General features: G+C 37.3%; 2 protein-coding genes across 2 annotated transcripts in view; one reads left to right on the forward strand and one right to left on the reverse strand.

Moving 5' to 3' along the window:
- The window catches only part of med30 (mediator complex subunit 30), a 198,683-nt gene that overhangs the window by 85,190 nt on the left and 93,941 nt on the right, over positions 1-19,552 (reverse strand). The window lies entirely within an intron of this gene.
- ext1b (exostosin glycosyltransferase 1b) overlaps positions 1-19,552 on the forward strand; it is a 153,039-nt gene that overhangs the window by 74,974 nt on the left and 58,513 nt on the right. The gene's annotated exons all lie outside the window — the stretch shown is intronic.

Consider the following 19,552-nt stretch of genomic DNA (forward strand, 5'->3'; position numbering starts at 1 on the left):
GACAGATTATAAGAAGGCGTATTTGAGATGTTTAACTTTTTCAGTTTCTCTCAAACCTATAAAGAATGCATTGCATGTATTTGCAGTGCACGTGCTCTTAAAAATAAAGGTTTTTATTTTTCACTGTTCACTAAAAGGTCAGAATCGTTCTTTTATGGAAGCACATAAAGAAACATATTTTTAAGTGTGTTAGCGAGTTAGTCTGAAGAGTCTTTCATTCCAATCAACTGGTGATATGTTAATTAACGTCATATTAATTTACTGTACTGGTTTTGCTATGACTCATTGTAATTACATCAATGGGTCTCTTAACATGCATCTGTAGAACAAAAGGTTCTATAGGGTTCCATCAGGCGCTTTATATATTGCACCTTTTAGGGATTATTTTAGGCATTTTGTTTTAATTAATTAATTGTTTTAGCTTTTGTGAATTACACAGCTTGTAAACATATTTATAAATAACTGTTGAACATGAAAGTATTATGCAATAATTTAAAAGGTACCTATTATGCCCTATGATATACCTAGGAATGTGTCTGATGTTTCAGATCAAAATACCCCACAGATCATTTTATATCTCGTCAAATGTATTTGGGGGTGAGCAGAGCCCCGCTGTTTTTGTGTGTCCCTTTAAATGCAAATGAGCTCCCCGCCCCCTTTTCCAGAAGAGGGCAGAGCCTTTACAGCCCATACTTTAGATACTCAACAACAAGAAAACAGGAGAATGTCACGCAGCCAAAATGTCAGAAATTGCCAGTAGCTGTGTTCAGCCTAACATATTCAAACCGGAGTCGAGACTGATGGAGAAACTCAGGTACGTTAAAGGGATAGATCACCCAAAAATGAAAATTAACCCATGATTTACTCACCCTCAAGCAATCATTTCAGACAAATATAATCTGAGTTATATTAAAAAATGCCCTGGCTAATTCAAGCAGGGAAATTTGAAGAGAAGGGTCCAGTTGCGGCTTGGGGGTTCCTGTCATGAAACATGGAACATGGTAGAGTCTCATCGACCAATCGTGATGAGTTTCTCAAGGCACATGGGTATGATGTCATGCATGTCATTTCCCCCCCCCCCCCCCCCCCCCAAACCAGTTCAGCGGAAATGCCCTGCAACCGATTCTAAACATTTAATTTGGCCATGTCAATCACAATAACGATACCCATCACAAGAAACATTAAAAAAAAACATAATTTTGTACGTTTATGAATCCATTTACATTGTGGACACACACACACACATAATGGTTCGTTTCGGCGTAGACATAAACGCGGATAGCTCATTGCGTACAGATAACACGCCACTTAGAAAGTGACGTGTATGTTCATGCAAAGTCATGTTGCTAGAGGCTAGATCTTATTTTAAAACTTCTGTTTGAGAAAAACGAACTAGCGAATGTTGAACATATTAATCCGGATGTTGACATTTTGCAATTCAGCAGAAGATACATTTTAATACATTTTTCAAGATTATCGCTTCTGAAGTTTGTGTTTGTTTATGAAAAATATCCATATTTAACACGTCATGAAGTAAATATCTAGGATGGCTTGAGGTAGAGACCTGCACTCCCGCGGGACTCAAAATAAATAAAATAACTAGAAACGAATAAGCTAATAAAATAAAAACGATTTACAGGCGCATGTTCGGAAGCTAACTTTGGCGTGGTTCATAGGCGCGGATCAGCCAAGCCTACCACACTGTCACGCAAAATGTCTGCACCGCATGACTCGGGTGAATATTGGAGACGCTTAGTGCTACAGATATTAGTAAGTTATTAAAGAAAGGAACATGCTAAACCACTGGTCTATTTTGTTTTTGAGGAATAGCCTAAGGATTTCTTTTGTTTGTTTGTTGCTTAATGTTTGAAGGAATTGCTAAAAGCAAAGAAAGCAGTATTAGGCCCTAGGCTACTTTTCCTTTGAACATGAAATAAATCCAGGTTTATTATTATTATATGATTTATTACTATAGCCTATTATAGGCGTGTGTGTATATATATATATATTTAGCCTACATTTCTTTTCCTATTTTTACTGTATTTCTAAGTTCCTTGTTCGTGTTCATCCATGTAATTAAACCCAAATAAAACGAAACATTTGTTTTTTTTTACTTTTTAAAAAATTATATTCAACAAGGGAGAGAGTGAAAAAATAACAGTAGCAGGAAGAATATGCAATGTATTAAAAAAATACTTATGTTCACCCGTGGGATTTTGTAGGTAGAAGCGGGATAAAACTTGATTGTTTGCGGTCGGGAGCAGCAAAAAATAATATATATTTCTGCAGGAGTGGGACAAAATCTTGCGGGAGCAGGACGGAAAAATCCTTCCCGGGCAGGTCTCTACTTGAGGGAGTAAATCATGGGCTAATTTTCATTTTTGGGTGAACAATCTCTTTAAAATGTTTGAAATGGATGGGATCTATGCTAATAGGGGATGAATTTTGTATAATAGGTCCCAACCAAATGTAGAACCTTTTTGGCATTGAGAGAAGAACCCTTAATATGGGTGCATATTAAGCCAAAGCTACACTTTATTTTGTATGTATACCAGGTACTTGCCTTCCTTAAAATAGCTTTTCACACTACATGGAGCCACTGAGTTCACATAAGGCAAGGGCTGGGAAGATCTCTTTGAAGTGCTCAGGGTTGGATAAGTAGGATAACCCTGGTTTTCGTGCTAAATGACCGCACCGTGACACTGGAGGTGATGAATGTGAGCTGGAGATGGTGCTTTATTATTGTGTGGATGGAGCGATCCCATGAGTGCTTCCTCAAGAATGAGCGCTTTAGATATGTGCTTGGACACATGAGGCGCTGAACATCATACAAACTCAACAAAACAAAAAAATGATGCAAGGTTAATAATTCATCTACTAAAGCTGGCTTGTAGTTCAGCCACTATCTATCAACCACCTTAAGCATGTAAGTCAGCAAAGCAGCCCTAAGGGACATTTACACCATCAAAGACAACCAAATCCTTTCATTTTCAGTGCTAGTTTAGTGATTTGGCGGTCTGTATGACTGATTGACTGACTTCTGAGGAACCCAAAAGATTTATTTAATTGAATAATGTTTTCCACACAGTGAACATTGGAACTCATTGACAAAAACATTTAAGTCCACAGAAGAAAGTCATACACTGTAAAAAAAAAAAAAATAATAATAAAAAAAAAAGGGTCTCCAATTGAAAATATCTACATTTGTGGATCAGTAAATGATGAAGCGGTAAAGTCATGTGACCATTTTCACCGTTCACTTTTATAGGAAAATATTCTATATAAGGTGTTATGTCTTGCATAATCCTTTTTAATGGGTTATTTTAATTTGTTCTAGTGAAGAAGTATGTTTCCATGCTATTTAATTCGTAAAATGTAGTGGTGTGACGAGACGCTTATCTCACGAGAGAAGATCGTGTTCGTGGAGTAAATATATAGGCTATAAACTGTGTTGACGTGGCTTTTTAAAAATGGCACGTGCTGGTGTTTCGCATGTTTTTGGTCAGTGAATGTACTTTACTGATGTCTGTGGTACCGGTCAAAATAGAGCAAATCAACTTTTTGAAAGTAACTTGAAGCTTCAAGTATCTATTACATTATTACACCATGTTACACCATGAATGTTTTGTCATTGAATCATTCACTCAATAGATGAATTGAAAAACACTGATTCATCCAGTAATGAAACAAGTGAAGTCTTTATGAGTGAGTCATTGAATCATTCACTCAACAGATTCATTCAAAAACACTGATTCATCCAGTAATGAAACAAGTGAAGTATTTGAATCATTGAATCATTCATTCAAGAGGTTCATTCAAAAACACAGATTCATCCAGTAATGAAACAAGTGAAGTCTTTGAGTGAGTCATTGAATCATTCATTCAAGAGATTGAATGATTCCCCAGATGCAGTGGAACATTAAATCGGATCGCATTTATCGCATTGTTGCTGCTTCTCTTGACCTCAGGCACACACAAAAAGGAACAAAAACCCCCTGAAAATATCAAAGTGCATACCAGAACCAGTCTATACAGCTTTTGTGCGTTGCAGCAGGAAAGCTTTTTATGTGTGAAAGGAGGATAGAGCAGTCACTTTGCTCTGGAGTCGCGCTTGCCTCCTATTATCAAACCCTGGGATTCGGGCAGCTTTCAGAAGCGTCTCATCACCTGCCTCGGCACTTAAAGGTGTGGGAGTGGAGCTCTTTGAAGCCGCGGCCCAGATGTGCCATTTGGTGTGGCGTAACTAAGGCCACACAGCTATTTGAAGTCTTCTGTTTGTACGCCTGCCGTTTCCTAAATCCCACTCTCCTAGTTGGAAACAAAGCTCTGAAAAAGAAGGCACAGGCGCTGTATGGATGTTTGTTGTGCTGGGGGGGAGGCTGAGGGAATCTCGTGCTCTAATTAAACACGTTTAACCCAAGGTCATGCGGTTCGTATTCCTGTCTTAAATGTTTTATTGAGTTTCTTTGAACTCCTCCGGCTCGAGGGCGACGCATAAGCCTTCCTGTCAGAGCCGGGACAATGAACGCACGTGTTGGCTTTTAAAGATCTGCTCTGGAATACGAGAGCTTTGATTTGCTTTTCAAACAATTTGTCGCGTTTCCTGACATATGGTCTTACATCATGGGTGTGTGAAGTCTTCATGTTGTGTTTTACGCTATAGCGAGGCCTTTAGATGTTTGCCGTCTCGCTGGCGTGTTGACTGACATGTTTAAATGAAAGGCCTGTGCACACCGTGTGTGATGTTATAAAGCAGAGATTCACATTCAGGTGTTAAATGCTGCTTCATTTCAGGGTGAAATCTTGCGCTGGTCTCTCGGGATGTGTTCGAGACCTCACGCTCTCTGTGAATGGGCATTAAGACTCCTCTCCCATTTAATGGATGGGTTTATAGTTCATGTTGATTTTCTTTTTACTGTTGCTAATAACTCAGCAGGCGGAGAGGATGATTCATTTCCTGTCGGATAATTATTCTGGCCTTGCCGTAGCTGCAAAAAGAGCCATTTTATCTTAAATAGTGTTTTGTGTGTGTGTGTGTGTGTGTGTGTGTGTGTGTGTGTGTGTGTGTGTAGGGTTGTAAGTTCTACCTTTATTATTATTAATAATTATATGAATAATAATAATACAATTATAAAAAAACTGTATATTATTTTATTATAAAACATTTTATAATATATAAATGTATACATAAATTATTTATATATGTATAATATATATTATATATTATTATCTGATATATTAGTTATATATATTATAATAAAAATGTTATAATAAATAATAATCTTACATAACAGAATTTTTTTGTGATTTATAAATACTTACAAGGAAAGGGACGTCAATATTTTAATAACAAAAAATATTCAAAGTCATCAGTACAGAAACCGCCTTATGTAACACTTGAGTTATTAATACTCATTATATTGGATGAGAAAGTGTGTGTATTTCATCACATCTGATCAGACGATTATGATGAGCTTCACTGGAGGATGACACTTACTGTCACTGAGAGGACTGTATGCAAACTCAGCCTGTGTTTGTGTTAGCCGCGGTTATGCACAGGTGTGAGTGTGTGTGTGTGTGTGTGTCTATGGGAGTGAAGTCTCTCTGCGTGTGGTTTTGTGGTGTAATTGACACAGAGAGCTTCGACTCTTACCTTCGAGAATGGAGGCGTTTGAGGTGTCTCTGCACCTGAATGATACACACCCATTAAGACAGAAAATAGTGTGTTTGTTTCGTCCGTCCGTTCTAGAATCAAGAGCTCAAAGAAAAGGCTTCGAGTACATTATTTGCTTTAATAATGCACTTTGGTTACAGTTTTATGTCTGGATATTTTACCAGCTCTGTTGTCTGAGGTATATTGAATGTGACATGTTTGTCTGTCGTTTATTTCCCATTTTTTATTTATTGCCGCTGTCAAATCAGCCAAATTTCAGGAACTTCCCCAGATCAAATTTTGATTTTGTTCTTATTTTTTCTGTTGAAATACAAACATAAATAGTGAGAAAAGCCAAAATATTAAATCTCACAGATGTATATTGACTGAGAAATCCACTGTTTTGTAGAGGAGAGTCAAAATGACAATTCTCACATGAGTTCTGGAGCCAAATTTCAGGGGTGTGAAACGGACTTTAGAAAGATGGCAGCATCATTATTTTATTTCTACACAGAGATTGGTAGATCTATTAGTGAAATGTGTTGACTTTAGCAATCTCTGTTGGATTATATGGCAATGATGACTGTTCAAAAATGGGAAAAAAGCACTTCTTGTGTGTTTGTGCCTCAAGTTTGTATACCTGTAACTCAAGAAGTATTAAAGATCACGTAATATCCTTTTAGATTCTGGTTCTTAGGAAACTTTGCTTTTGGTATCTCCATTTTAAAGGCCCTCGATAGTTCAGTCCCGGAGATATGGAGATCTTAATGCGGCTCCATGAGTAAATTGTACATATTTTCAGTTGCCAAAAACCAAATGCGGGTCTCTTTGCATACATGATACTTTTTTTCTTTTAAAGAGGCATATTTGAAGAACAAATAATGTTATAACTTAAAATGTCTATTGTGTTTTAATATAACCTCATTTGCATAGTACTGAGTGCCTTAAGTATTGTTTTACCAAAGTTTGAATGCCTGTAACTAAAAAAGTATTCAAGATATCTTAATATCCTTCTAGATTCACCTTCTTAATATACCTTTCTTTTGGAATCATTATTTTAAAGGGCCTATAGAGTTCAATACCATAGACATGGGGGGTCTCAAAACAGCTCAAAACATCCAAATTGTTGAATTTTACCCATTTTCAATGGTCAAGAACCAAATGTAGGAAACGTTTTAAGCAGCTGATAGTTGTGTTTAAAGAATAATCTCTGAAGAACAAATGCCACTGAAACTAAAGCAATTGAACACAGCACACCTCTCTGTGCCAAAAACAAACATTTCCCCAAAGTTTACACATCTTTAATTCAAAAAGTGTTAAAGATATCTTGATGTCATTTTAGATTCTTGCTCTCGTGAAACTCTTTTCTTTTGTAATCTGCATTTTTAGGGCCCTATATGGTTCAATCCCAGAGATATAGGGATATCATTGTGGTAACGTGTAGTTATGATACTGCATATTTCAATTCTTGGTGGCTTCAGAAACTATTAAAATGAACAAAATCCCTTCTTCCAAATATCCCTGATTCAAATATAGATTCTTATAAATATGCTTTTGAGAGCAAGTTAATGTGTCTCAACTTAACCATTTTCATTGGTTTTTGGTACTCAGCGTGTTGTTTTATGCAATTATTTTGATTGAGTAGAGTAAGATACATTGAAACATTATTCTTCAGACATTCCTCTTTAAATGCAATCAGTATCAGCTGTGTGCAAAGTTACCTACATTTGGTTCTCGAACACTGGGTAACATTCAACTATTTACTCATGGAGCCACATTAAGATCTCCATATCTCTGGAACTGAACCATCGAGGGCCTTGAAAATGGATTTTTCAAAAAGGAAAGTTTACTAAGATTCATAATCTAGAAGGATATTAAGAGATCTTCAAAACTTCTTGAGTTACAGGTGTGCAAACATGAAGCACAAACACACAAGAACTGCTTTTTCCCCATTTTTGAACGGTCATCCTTGGCATATAATGAAATAAAGATTGCTAAAATCAACAGATTTGACTAATAGATCTACCAATGTCTGTGTAGAAATAAAATAATAATGCTGCCATCTTTCTTAAGTCATTTTTACACCCCTGTAATTTGGCTCCAAATCTCAATTCTCATGTTGACCCCTCTCTACAAAACAGTGGGTTTCTGCATAAATATACATCTGTGACATTTAATATTTCACCACTATGTTTGTCTTTCAAAAATGACCCTATTGTTTCCTTTCCCATTGCGTAGTCTTCCCATGAGTAATGTTTGTCCATTAATCACAATATTAAATAAGCCAAATGAATAAGAATAAGACTTGGTTTTTAAATGTATTTAATTTATTTAACTGTTTTTATTATTAATAATATTGTATATGCAAAGAGAGGCTAGGAAATGTTTTTTTAATTCACTGTTTTGATATGCCAATGAATGATTGCTTTCTTAGTTTGCTCCAACGCACTTTCCTCAAGTTATTCAGATATAATATCTCTATACTTTAGTCCAGTTTAATAACTTCTCTTCTGGTGTCCGTTTATTGTGTGTGTGCGCTTTCCATATCAAAAAGAAATATTACACCAGTGATCAGTTACCAATGAGTCTTCAGCCATTTATTTAAAAGTCATCTCACCTTCTTCGTTTTTATATTCACTTCTCTAATTACATCTTTTTGGAGAATGAGAAAAGTGTTATTAGTCAGTTTCTCTTTTTCTTTTCCCCTCAGTCTCAGGCTGTTTATTCTGAACAGACTCTAATGAGCGCTGCTGGGTTTCGCCTAATTGTGATCTGAAACGGCGAGCCGTTCTTCACTGGAGGAGGTTTAATGGCACAGTGCTTTAAAGGGTTAGTTCACCCAAAAATGAAATGTCTGTCATTAACTCCTCACCCTAATGTCGCTCCACACCCGTAAGACCTCCGTTCATCTTCACACACAGTTTAAGATATTTTATATTTAGTCTGAGAGCGTATGCAAGTGTATGCACACTATACTGTCCATGTCCAGAAAGGGAATAAAACATCATCACAGTAGTCCATATGAGACATCAGTGGGTTAATTAGAGTCTCTTGAAGCATCCAAAATACATTTGGGTCCAAAAATAACAAAAACTACGACTTTATTCAGCATTGTCTTGTCTTCCGCGTTTGTGTTCAATCCTCAAATAAAGATTCAAACGGTTATGAATCAGCGAATCGATTCATGATTCGGATCGCGGGTTAAACTGCTGAAGTCACGTGACATTGGCGATCCGAATCATGAATCAATTCGCTGATTCATAACCATTTGAATCTTTATTTGAGGATTGAACACAAACCCGGAAGAGAAGACAATGCTGAATAAAGTCGTAGATTTTGTTATTTTTGGACCCAAATGTATTTCTGATGCTTCAAGAGATTCTAATCTGGACATGGAGATGTCGGTGTGCTGCTTGAATGAAGAATTGAACCCTGCCGCATGTCAACACGCAGCACTAGCCTCACTCTCTCTCTCTCTTCCTTCATCCTTCCTTCTCTCTTCCGTCCATCTGCGTCCTTCTTTTGTCATCTTCCTCTATGAGCAACCTGACACCAGCTGCAGCCTCCTCTCTGAAAACGCTGCTGCTTTATTAGAAAGGTGCTTTCTGTCCTCGTGTCCAAAACCCACAGACTGACCTCCAGGCTGAGCCTCACCTTTGCCCTTCGGTTGTGTGACACAGTTCCAGGAGGAGACACGCCTGTATCGTATAACACTGTCCTGCCAAGGAATTTCTTTTTAAAATGCTACCAGTTCTTTACAAAACAGATAATAATGTGCTGAAAGAAAACAGCATATTTTTAATACCATTAAAATTGAGTGATTGGTTCTTTAGTCGTTGGTTAGATGGTTTGTTCTTGTTTGTTTTACTTTATTTATTTAATTATTTATTTATTTATTCATTCATTTATAAATCCCCAATTGTCATGAATGTAATGCAAAAAATAATTTTGATACATAAAGTACATAAATAGTTTATTTCAACGATTTATACAAATTATTTATACAGACCATTTATTGATTCATCATTTTATTTGTAAAAATATATTTTAGAATCATTTTTTTTTTAAACGCTGATTCAGTGAAGTCTTTATGAGTGAGTTATTGAATCATTCACTCAAGAGATTCGTTCATAAACACTGATTCATCCAGTAATGAATCAAGTGAAGTCTATGGCTTCGTCTGAAAACCTAGGCTGTTGACTAGTTGCCTCGCTGCCTCATCAGGCAATAGCTTGTAAGGCTGTGTTTTTGCATGAAGGCACTTCACGAAACTGATTTCGGACAGACTTCTAAGGCAGTGTAACAGTTTAATGATCTACAGCAAAATAGAGAGAGCTTTGGTGAAAACTAAACACATATTGAATTACTACATTAGTAATTTCTCGCTAGAAATGACATCGGAAATGGAAAATATTGGTTAAAAACAGACATTTACACACAAACTGACCAGCATGTTTTACAGTCACTGAATTAAAAGCACAGGATTGTGGGATATCAAAGGCAGCGAAGGACACATGTACGCTGCCTTCAAAAATCGATCAGATGAAGGTCTCTCATGAGACAGGAAGTGAAGCAAACTTTAGATTTGGACGCAGCTTGATTCCTTCCTGCCTTCAAATGTGTCCTCCGAAGGCACATTTTCAAGGTTTCGGACGCAGCCTTTGAGTGAATCATTGAATCATTCACTCAAGAGATTTGTTCAAAAACACTGATTCATCCAGTAATGAATCAAGTAAAGTCTTTATGAGAGAATCATTGAAAAGCCATGAGTAAGTCATTGAATCATTAATTCAACCCAATTTTAAAAACAAAAATTTAAATTAATTTGATGTTTTTAAATAGACTGCAGCAATTAACATTATCTCAGGACCTTTAATAAAATGACCTGTTTTTGTTTAGTAGTCTCTTTGTAATCGGGATTTCCACTTTATCCAGAATCGTGCAGCTCTAATTGATTGGTTTGTTCGTTGTTGGTTTGCTTGTTCGTTCATCCGCCCATTAAATTGTTTGTTTGTTTGTTTAAGTATTTACTAATTAATTTACTCATGCACATATCCCCAAGTGTCATGAATGTAATGCAAAAATGTCTTTGATTCATAAAATTCATAGACATTTTTTTTCAATTATTTATATAGATTATTTATACAGATCATTTTCATAATTTTATTCGTATCACTGTTCATTTATGATAAAAAATTATACTTGTAATGCAGTAAAAAAAAAATTATTATAGTTATGACTTGAAATATATATTTTACAAAAAAACAATGTCCAGATAATTAACATTGCTTGTCATAAAATCGGTGTCAGAGTGCAATCATTCGTCCTAAAAGTCTGCTTGTTTTTTATACTAATACATTTTTTTCTCCCATTTTTTTCTTGCGCTGTAATATGAACTTGACATGCTTATGTGAGATTCATCTTTTTAGTAAGGGGTTGGCTAAACAAATGCTCCAAATCAAAAAAATAATGTTTCCAGTGGCACGCCGGCGTACGATTAGAAGGATAGCGGCTGCTTTGGCACTTCAGGGACGATCTCGTCCCATCTGCAGCGTTGACTGCCGTCCCTCCCTCTTTCCCTTTCTTTCTCCCCTTCTCTGTCTCGGAGTCACATATGGTGAGGAGATATTGGGGGCTTAGCCCTAAAATAGAATAAATTTAAATGCGTTTGCAAATAAATTAGCTAATTATGACTTTTTGTTCACCTTTAGGGCGAAAGGCCTACAGTATAGATGCTCTATTAGTAAAATCAACTCATATTGCAGTGAATAAAAACATCAGTCCTATAATAATAAGACCAGAAAGCCAATAAACCAAACTAAACCTTCCATCAGATAATGGGATCGTTTGACTTCGTGTCAGGCTGTTCCTCACGGTGTTTAGATAAATATCTAATGTAGTTTTAGTATTTTATATGGCTGAGATAGCAAATGTGAGTTGTCTGAATCTATAAAAGTTAGAAATGCTGCTTTTTAACTCCGGCCTAACTCCTGAGTTTGCAGACTCCTAACGAATCCTGATAGGAAGCTGTTGTGGGACTTCAGCTCACTTAGCTGGGATATTTGAGCAGCTGAAGTCTGTGATCTATGAAAGAAGCGACTATTCCATCTGTAAATGCTTCTCACGCAGGACTAGAGCGGGCTTGTGCTGACATGTCCCGAATCAGACTCGTGCATGGTCCCGTCATCGCAGTCCTGCCAACCATCTGGATATAAACTGCTGCTTTGAGACACATCTGGTCATCAGCATGCCAGCCATTCAGACTCCGCAGCCAGTCAGGACTGAAATATTCCCTTTGTGGCGACAGGACAGCCAGTATTTCACAAAGTGTGTCCCTGTACGCTTGACAGGTCAATCGAGACATGTTTGTGTCCTCGTGCTGCGACAGGATTAACTGGTATATATGGGCAGTGTCCCTGTCGGAGCAACCGTATGAGGAGCATAACCAAATAAACTTCACATTTTATGATCTTCCTCTCTTTCCATGTCCAAAGCATCCACAACCAGTTGGCTAAATTATAAATTGGTACTATTTCTGTCATTTAAGAAACACTTTAGAATGCGCGCTCATTATTTTTTAACATTAGTTAATGCATTAACTAACAATAAGCTATATCTATTGCATCATCACTTCATAAAGATGCATTGATTCTCCACAGAGTGAGTAAGGTTTTCCCCTTCTTCAGCACATCATTTCATTTGATTCCTGTGGTGTAACCGGAGTACATGGCCATTATAAGATTATATGAGGAGGGTGTTTGCTGGAATGCCTCTGGGTTATCTTATGTTGTGTATGCTAATTTAAACTAGCATAAGCCCTCTAATGACCCCTAATTGCTCTAATGAATTAGTTACAGTGAGAGTTCTAAAGAGAGGACAGTCTGGACACTTCATAAGGCTTCATACTCATGAGTATGCACACACTCATACTCACACACATATTTGCACTTGTGCACATACTCACACACACATGCACATACTCATACTCATACACATATTTGCACTCGTGCACACACTCATACTCACACACATATTTGCACTCGTGCACACACTCATACTCACACACATATTTGCACACATGCTCATACTCACAAACATATTTGCACTCGTGCACATACTCACACACATATTTGCACTCGTGCACATACTCACACACATATTTGCACTCGTGCACATACTCACACACATATTTGCACTCGTGCACATACTCACACACATATTTGCACTCGTGCACATACTCACACACATATTTGCACTCGTGCACATACTCATACTCACACACATATTTGCACACATGCTCATACTCACACACATATTTGCACACATGCTCATACTCACACACATATTTGCACTCGTGCACATACTCACACACATATTTGCACTCGTGCACATACTCACACACATATTTGCACTCGTGCACATACTCATACTCACACACATATTTGCACTCGTGCACATACTCATACTCACACACATATTTGCACTTGTGCACACACTCATACTCACACACATATTTGCACTCGTGCACATACTCATACTCACACACATATTTGCACTCGTGCACACACTCATACTCACACACATATTTGCACTCGTGCACACACTCATACTCACACACATATTTGCACACATGCTCATACTCACACACATATTTGCACACATGCTCATACTCACACACATATTTGCACACATGCTCATGCTCACACACATATTTGCACTTGTGCACATACTCACACACACATGCACATACTCATACTCATACACATTTGCACACATGCTCATACTCACACACATATTTGCACACATGCTCATACTCACACACATATTTGCCCTTGTGCACTTACTCATACTCACACAAATATTTGCACACATGCTCATACTCACACACATATTTGCAGACATGCTCATACTCACACACATTTGCACTCGTGCACATACTCATACTCACACACATATTTGCACTTGTGCACATACTCACACACACATGCTCATACTCATACACATATTTGCACTCGTGCACTTACTCATACTCACACACATATTTGCACTCGTGCACACACTCATATTCACACACATATTTGCACACATGCTCATACTCACACACATATTTGCACTCGTGCACACACTCATACTCACACACATATTTGCACACATGCTCATACTCACACACATATTTGCACTCGTGCACACTCATACTCACACACATATTTGCACTCGTGCACACTCATACTCACACACATATTTGCACACATGCTCATACTCACACACATATTTGCACACATGCTCATACTCACACATATTTGCACTCGTGCACATACTCATACTCACACACATATTTGCACTTGTGCACATACTCATACTGACACATATTTGCACTTGTGCACACACTCATACTCACACACATATTTGCACTCGTGCACACACTCATACTCACACACATATTTGCACTTGTGCACACACTCATACTCACACACATATTTGCACACATGCTCATACTCACACACATATTTGCACACATGCTCATACTCATACACATATTTGCACTTGTGCACATACTCATACTCACACACATATTTGCACTCGTGCACACACTCATACTCACACACATATTTGCACACATGCTCATACTCACACACATATTTGCACACATGCTCATACTCACACATATTTGCACTCGTGCACTTACTCATACTCACACACATATTTGCGCACATGCTCATGCTCATACACATATTTGCACTTGTGCACATACTCATACTCACACACATACCTGCACACGCACTAGTGCTCATATCCGTGCACATACTCGTACTCATGCACATACTCACACTTATGCCTTCACACATATTCAAGTTCAAGTTCTAGCTCATATACCCGCTCATATTCTTGGACATATTTGTGCACATACTCAAGCTCATACTCTCATGCTCACACTCACACTCGTGCACATATACTCTCATACCCGCACAGAGCCATAAGCGCCACAGAGCGCACTGGCATGTATGTAGAATCACAGATGGCTTTCTGTTACTTGATGTGAGTCTATAACAATGGATATAATTACTATTACTAATTGTAGATGTTTCCCATTAAACTGAAATTAAATAAGAATCATTGTTTTTTTCACTTGTAATTTTCGCATATTGATAGAGATCAGATTCAAGCTGAAGTTTTAGTCGTTCTGTAAAGATGGCTTTGCTTAAGACTGCGATTTTGCTATGAATGCCAAAAATGCTGATAGACGATTAATTGATTTTGTGTATTGATTAGTATGACCTGTCCTATTCAGGAAACGGATCCAAGAGTGATTTGTGCACATCACCACTGACTGTACGACTCTCCTTTATAACCTTGCAATTTCAACACAATATCTACTTTTGATCATAATTTAACCATTATCGTGATCTTAAAGGGTTATTAGTTCACCCAACAATGAAATGTCTGTCATTAACTCCTCACCCTAATGTCGTTCCACACCCGTAAGACCTCCGTTCATCTTCACACACAGTTTAAGATATTTTATATTTAGTCCGAGAGTGTATGCAAGTGTATGCACGCTATACTGTCCATGTCCAGAAAGGGAATAAAAACATCATCACAGTAGTCCATATGAGACATCAGTGGGTTAATTAGAGTCTCTTGAAGCATCCAAAATACATTTGGGTCCAAAAATAACAAAAACTACGACTTTATTCAGCATTGGCTTCTCTTCCGGGTTTGTTTTCAATCCTCGAATAAAGATTTAAACGTGATTTCAGCCGTTTGACACGCGATCCGAATCATGAATCAATACGCTGATTCATAACCGTTCAAAATCTTTGTTTGCGGATTGAAAACAAAATTCACGTGTTTATCCATTTTACACTTTAGTTAGTATTTGTGGGCTTTTCTCATGAGATTGATGTCTGGGAAGTGGGGAGCGTCGTGCCTCAGGCTGATTGTTCTGCGTCAGGAATGACAGCCATTTTGGCTCCTTTCCCAGGGAAGCTTTCATTCAGACGTGCAAGAGGGGGCAGGCTGAGAGAGAAAGTTTTAGAAAGTGGTGGAAAGCCAGAGGAATTAATCGGTGGAGATTTTTAAAACATTACCTCATTGTGAAAGATCCCCCCGTCAGCCGTGTGCAGAGCGCATATAATTAACACACTCCGAATGGAAGCATTTAGCTGGAGTTACTATGGAGACGGAGCATTAAGCTGCGCTCAGGGCTCTGCTGGTGTAATTGTGCCCAACCTGTGAAATAAACAGGAACACAAAGGGTGATCCTCATGTTTAAACCCTGATATTGATTCACTCGGCAGTAGGGGTGTGCGATATATATCATCTGCGATAATATGATAATTGTTGTTTTAACGATGTGCGATCTGACATTATCGAGTATATCCCTCACACACACACACCCAGCGAGTGTGCACGCGCATACAAGTGATGTAGAAGATTAGACTAGTGCGGGTGCACGCTTTCAAAATATCACAGGAAGAATCCAGATATCAGCATGATAACAAATGTGATATTGATTTTACTAAACAAGAATTTAATAAGTGACACATTTTAGACACCATATTGCCCATTTTTACTCTTTCGCCAATGAGAATAGTTCAAAACAAAGTCACAGCACTGCAATCGCGTCTCTGAGCAACACGCTGTGTTTTCCTTATTGAATGAATCAGCTTTTTGAATGAATCATTTGAATCAATGATTCAATGAATAAGACGGATTAATATGGTCAAATGATTCGTTCCTGAATGAATCAGTCGTTTGAATGAATCGGTTGAATATCAATGACTCACTCATTAACATTGACTTGCTGCCACCTAGTGGTGGTTTTAGTTTCACATTTAAAGGGTTAGTTCACCCAAAAATGAAATGTCTGTCATTAACTCCTCACCCTAATGTCGCTCCACACCCGTAAGACCTCCGTTCATCTTCACACACAGTTTAAGATATTTTATATTTAGTCCGAGAGCGTATGCAAGTGTATGCACACTATACTGTCCATGTCCAGAAAGGGAATAAAAACATCATCACAGTAGTCCATATGAGACATCAGTGGGTTAATTAGAGTCTCTTGAAGCATCCAAAATACATTTGGGTCCAAAAATAACAAAAACTACGACTTTATTCAGCATTGGCTTCTCTTCCGCGTTTGTGTTCAATCCTCAAATAAAGATTCAAACGGTTATGAATCAGCGTATTGATTCATGATTCGGATCGCGTGTCAAACTGCTGAAATCACGTGACACTGGCGATCCGAATCATTGATCGATTTGGAAAACATCCAAACCTTATTTGTCCATTACTACAGGTTATTTGTCACCTCTACGCTTATTAAACAGTCTGTGTAAACGCCACTGCTTCTGTTTCCTCTCCATTGCGAAGATGAATTATGTTGATACTCATTTAATTTGATTGGTAACAGCCCTAATGTGTCTTATCACCGGCACCGAGGTAATATTACAATAACGCACTCAGCGAAATATCGTCTAATTATCATTATCAAGAAAATCCCAGAAAATATCAAGATATAATTTTTCATAATACTTTAACACTGTTCTTTTCTCGACTGCATTTCCTCTTATGTAGATGCTCAATGGCGCTGATTCACTTCACACACACACGAGTGTGTGTCTAAGCGCCATTACAGACTCAAACAATTCCCACTCATGTGTGAACACACACTCTTACGCCCTCTCATTATCTCACTGGCCCGTTTTAAGTGCTCTGAGCTTCCCAAGGTCAAAAGATGCTCAACGCTTGACCGGAAATGAGTGGAACGAGGTGTTTGGGCAATGCTCACGCTGGTAAAGATGTCTGAGTATGATAAATATAATAATACATAAAAAAATAAATTCCAATTCTATGTTTTTAACACAAGTGTGCATATACTTTATGCATGCACGTTTAAAAGTTTAGGGTCAGGGAGTGAAAAAAAAAAGATTTTTCAGTTATAAAAAAACTTTCAAATTATTGTTTCTATCTGTTCACCAAAAAATTATCACCATTTCCATAAAAAAAAGACATGATGATAATCCTAAATGTGTGTTGATGATCAGATCCTCATCTGAGAATGATTAGTGAAGGATTATGTGACTCTGAAGACTGGAGGAATGATGATAAATTCAGCTTTGATCACAGGAATAAATTACACTTTACTATATATTCACACAGAGGACTGATGATTTAAAGTGTAATATTTCATAATTTTACAGTTTTGAAACACAAACAAAAAAAATAAATGCTGTGAACATGAGACAACGTTCAAAAACAAAATCTTGTCAACTCTAACCTTTTGAACAGTAGTGTGTGTCTTTCTATGCAAGTTTACTGAAGATTTTTATATATTTTTTATTATTATAATTATTATTATTTGATTCTATTTATTTTATTTTAATTAATTGTGGTTTATGTTATGTATTTTTTATTTTATGTATTTATTTATTTTTACATTGTATTTATTATATTAAGTGCTGGGCAATCAATTCATCACATCCAAAATAAAAGTTTAATTACACATATTGTGTGTGTACTGTGTAAAATTATTATGTATATATAAATACACACACATTCATGTATATATTGTATATATATATATATATATATATATATATATATATATATATATACATATATATACATATATACATACATACATACATACATATATACATGTACGTATATATATATATATATATATATATATATATATATATATATATATATATATATATATATATATATATATATATATATATATAAAATTATCTTAATATATAAATATATTTCTTAAATATGTACATGCATGTGTGTGCATTAATATATACATAATAATTTTACACAGTACACACACAATATGTGTAATTAAACTTTTATTTTGGATGTGATTGCCCAGCACTAATTTATATATATATATATAGAGCGGCTGTTGTTGAGTGTTTTCTGGTCCGTATGGTAGAGCTCAGTGTTTGTCGCTAATCTGTGAGAAACGGCACTGCAGAGACAGACTCATTCATATTTCATCACATTACGGCGGATCAGTCCGATATCCAGACAGCTGGGACGCGTGTGTGTGTGCTCACACTCGTGTCTTGTTTGTTCACTTTGCGTCAGAACGCCTCTGTGCCTAAGTTTCTTTGTATCTGTGTGTGTGCGTGTGCGTGTGCGTGTGCTTGTTTTTGTGATATCAGGACTCAAATGTGTATAATGCCATGGGTATGACACAGGTATTAGGAGAGGGTGAAATATGAGGACATTACCCATGGCCCCACTTTACAAAAGGCTTATAAATCACACAGGAGGAGTTTTTATGAGAGTAAAAATGCAGAATTTTCTTGTGACGGGTAGGGTTAAGGGCTGTGTGTGTGTGTGTGTGTGTGTGTGTGTGTGTGTGTGTGATGGGTAGGTTTAAGGGCAGTGTGTGTGATGGGTAGGTTTAGGGGTAGGGGCTGTGTGTGTGTGTGTGTGTGTGTGTGATGAGTAGGTTTAGGGGTAGGGACAGTGTAGGGGATAGATAATAAAGTTTGTACAATATAAAAGCCATTATGCCTGTGGAATGTCCTCACATTTCACAAAATTCACAAAAAGCCATTTCAGGCGTTATTCAAAGTCAGCATCCACCAATGAGCTGATGAGGCAAACGGCGCAGCTGCTCCGGAGTCAGCAAGATCATCTCGGCACAGATACTGGCAGCGTCTCGGACTTACACACACGGTCGCACAACCTTCACCACACACACACACACACACACACACACACACGTAAATGATGAATAACTGTCTGCTCCTTTAACCTCAGGACCTCTTTGACGCTGTATTTTCTGCGTGCACGCATGAGAGGACAGGAAGCCATGTGTCAGTGAGCTGAGAGTCACGACTGTGATATAGCTGTGTGTGTGTGTGTGTGTGT

This window comes from Pseudorasbora parva, chromosome 19 (genome assembly GCF_024679245.1).
Source record: "Pseudorasbora parva isolate DD20220531a chromosome 19, ASM2467924v1, whole genome shotgun sequence".
NCBI classification, from domain to species: domain Eukaryota; kingdom Metazoa; phylum Chordata; class Actinopteri; order Cypriniformes; family Gobionidae; genus Pseudorasbora; species Pseudorasbora parva.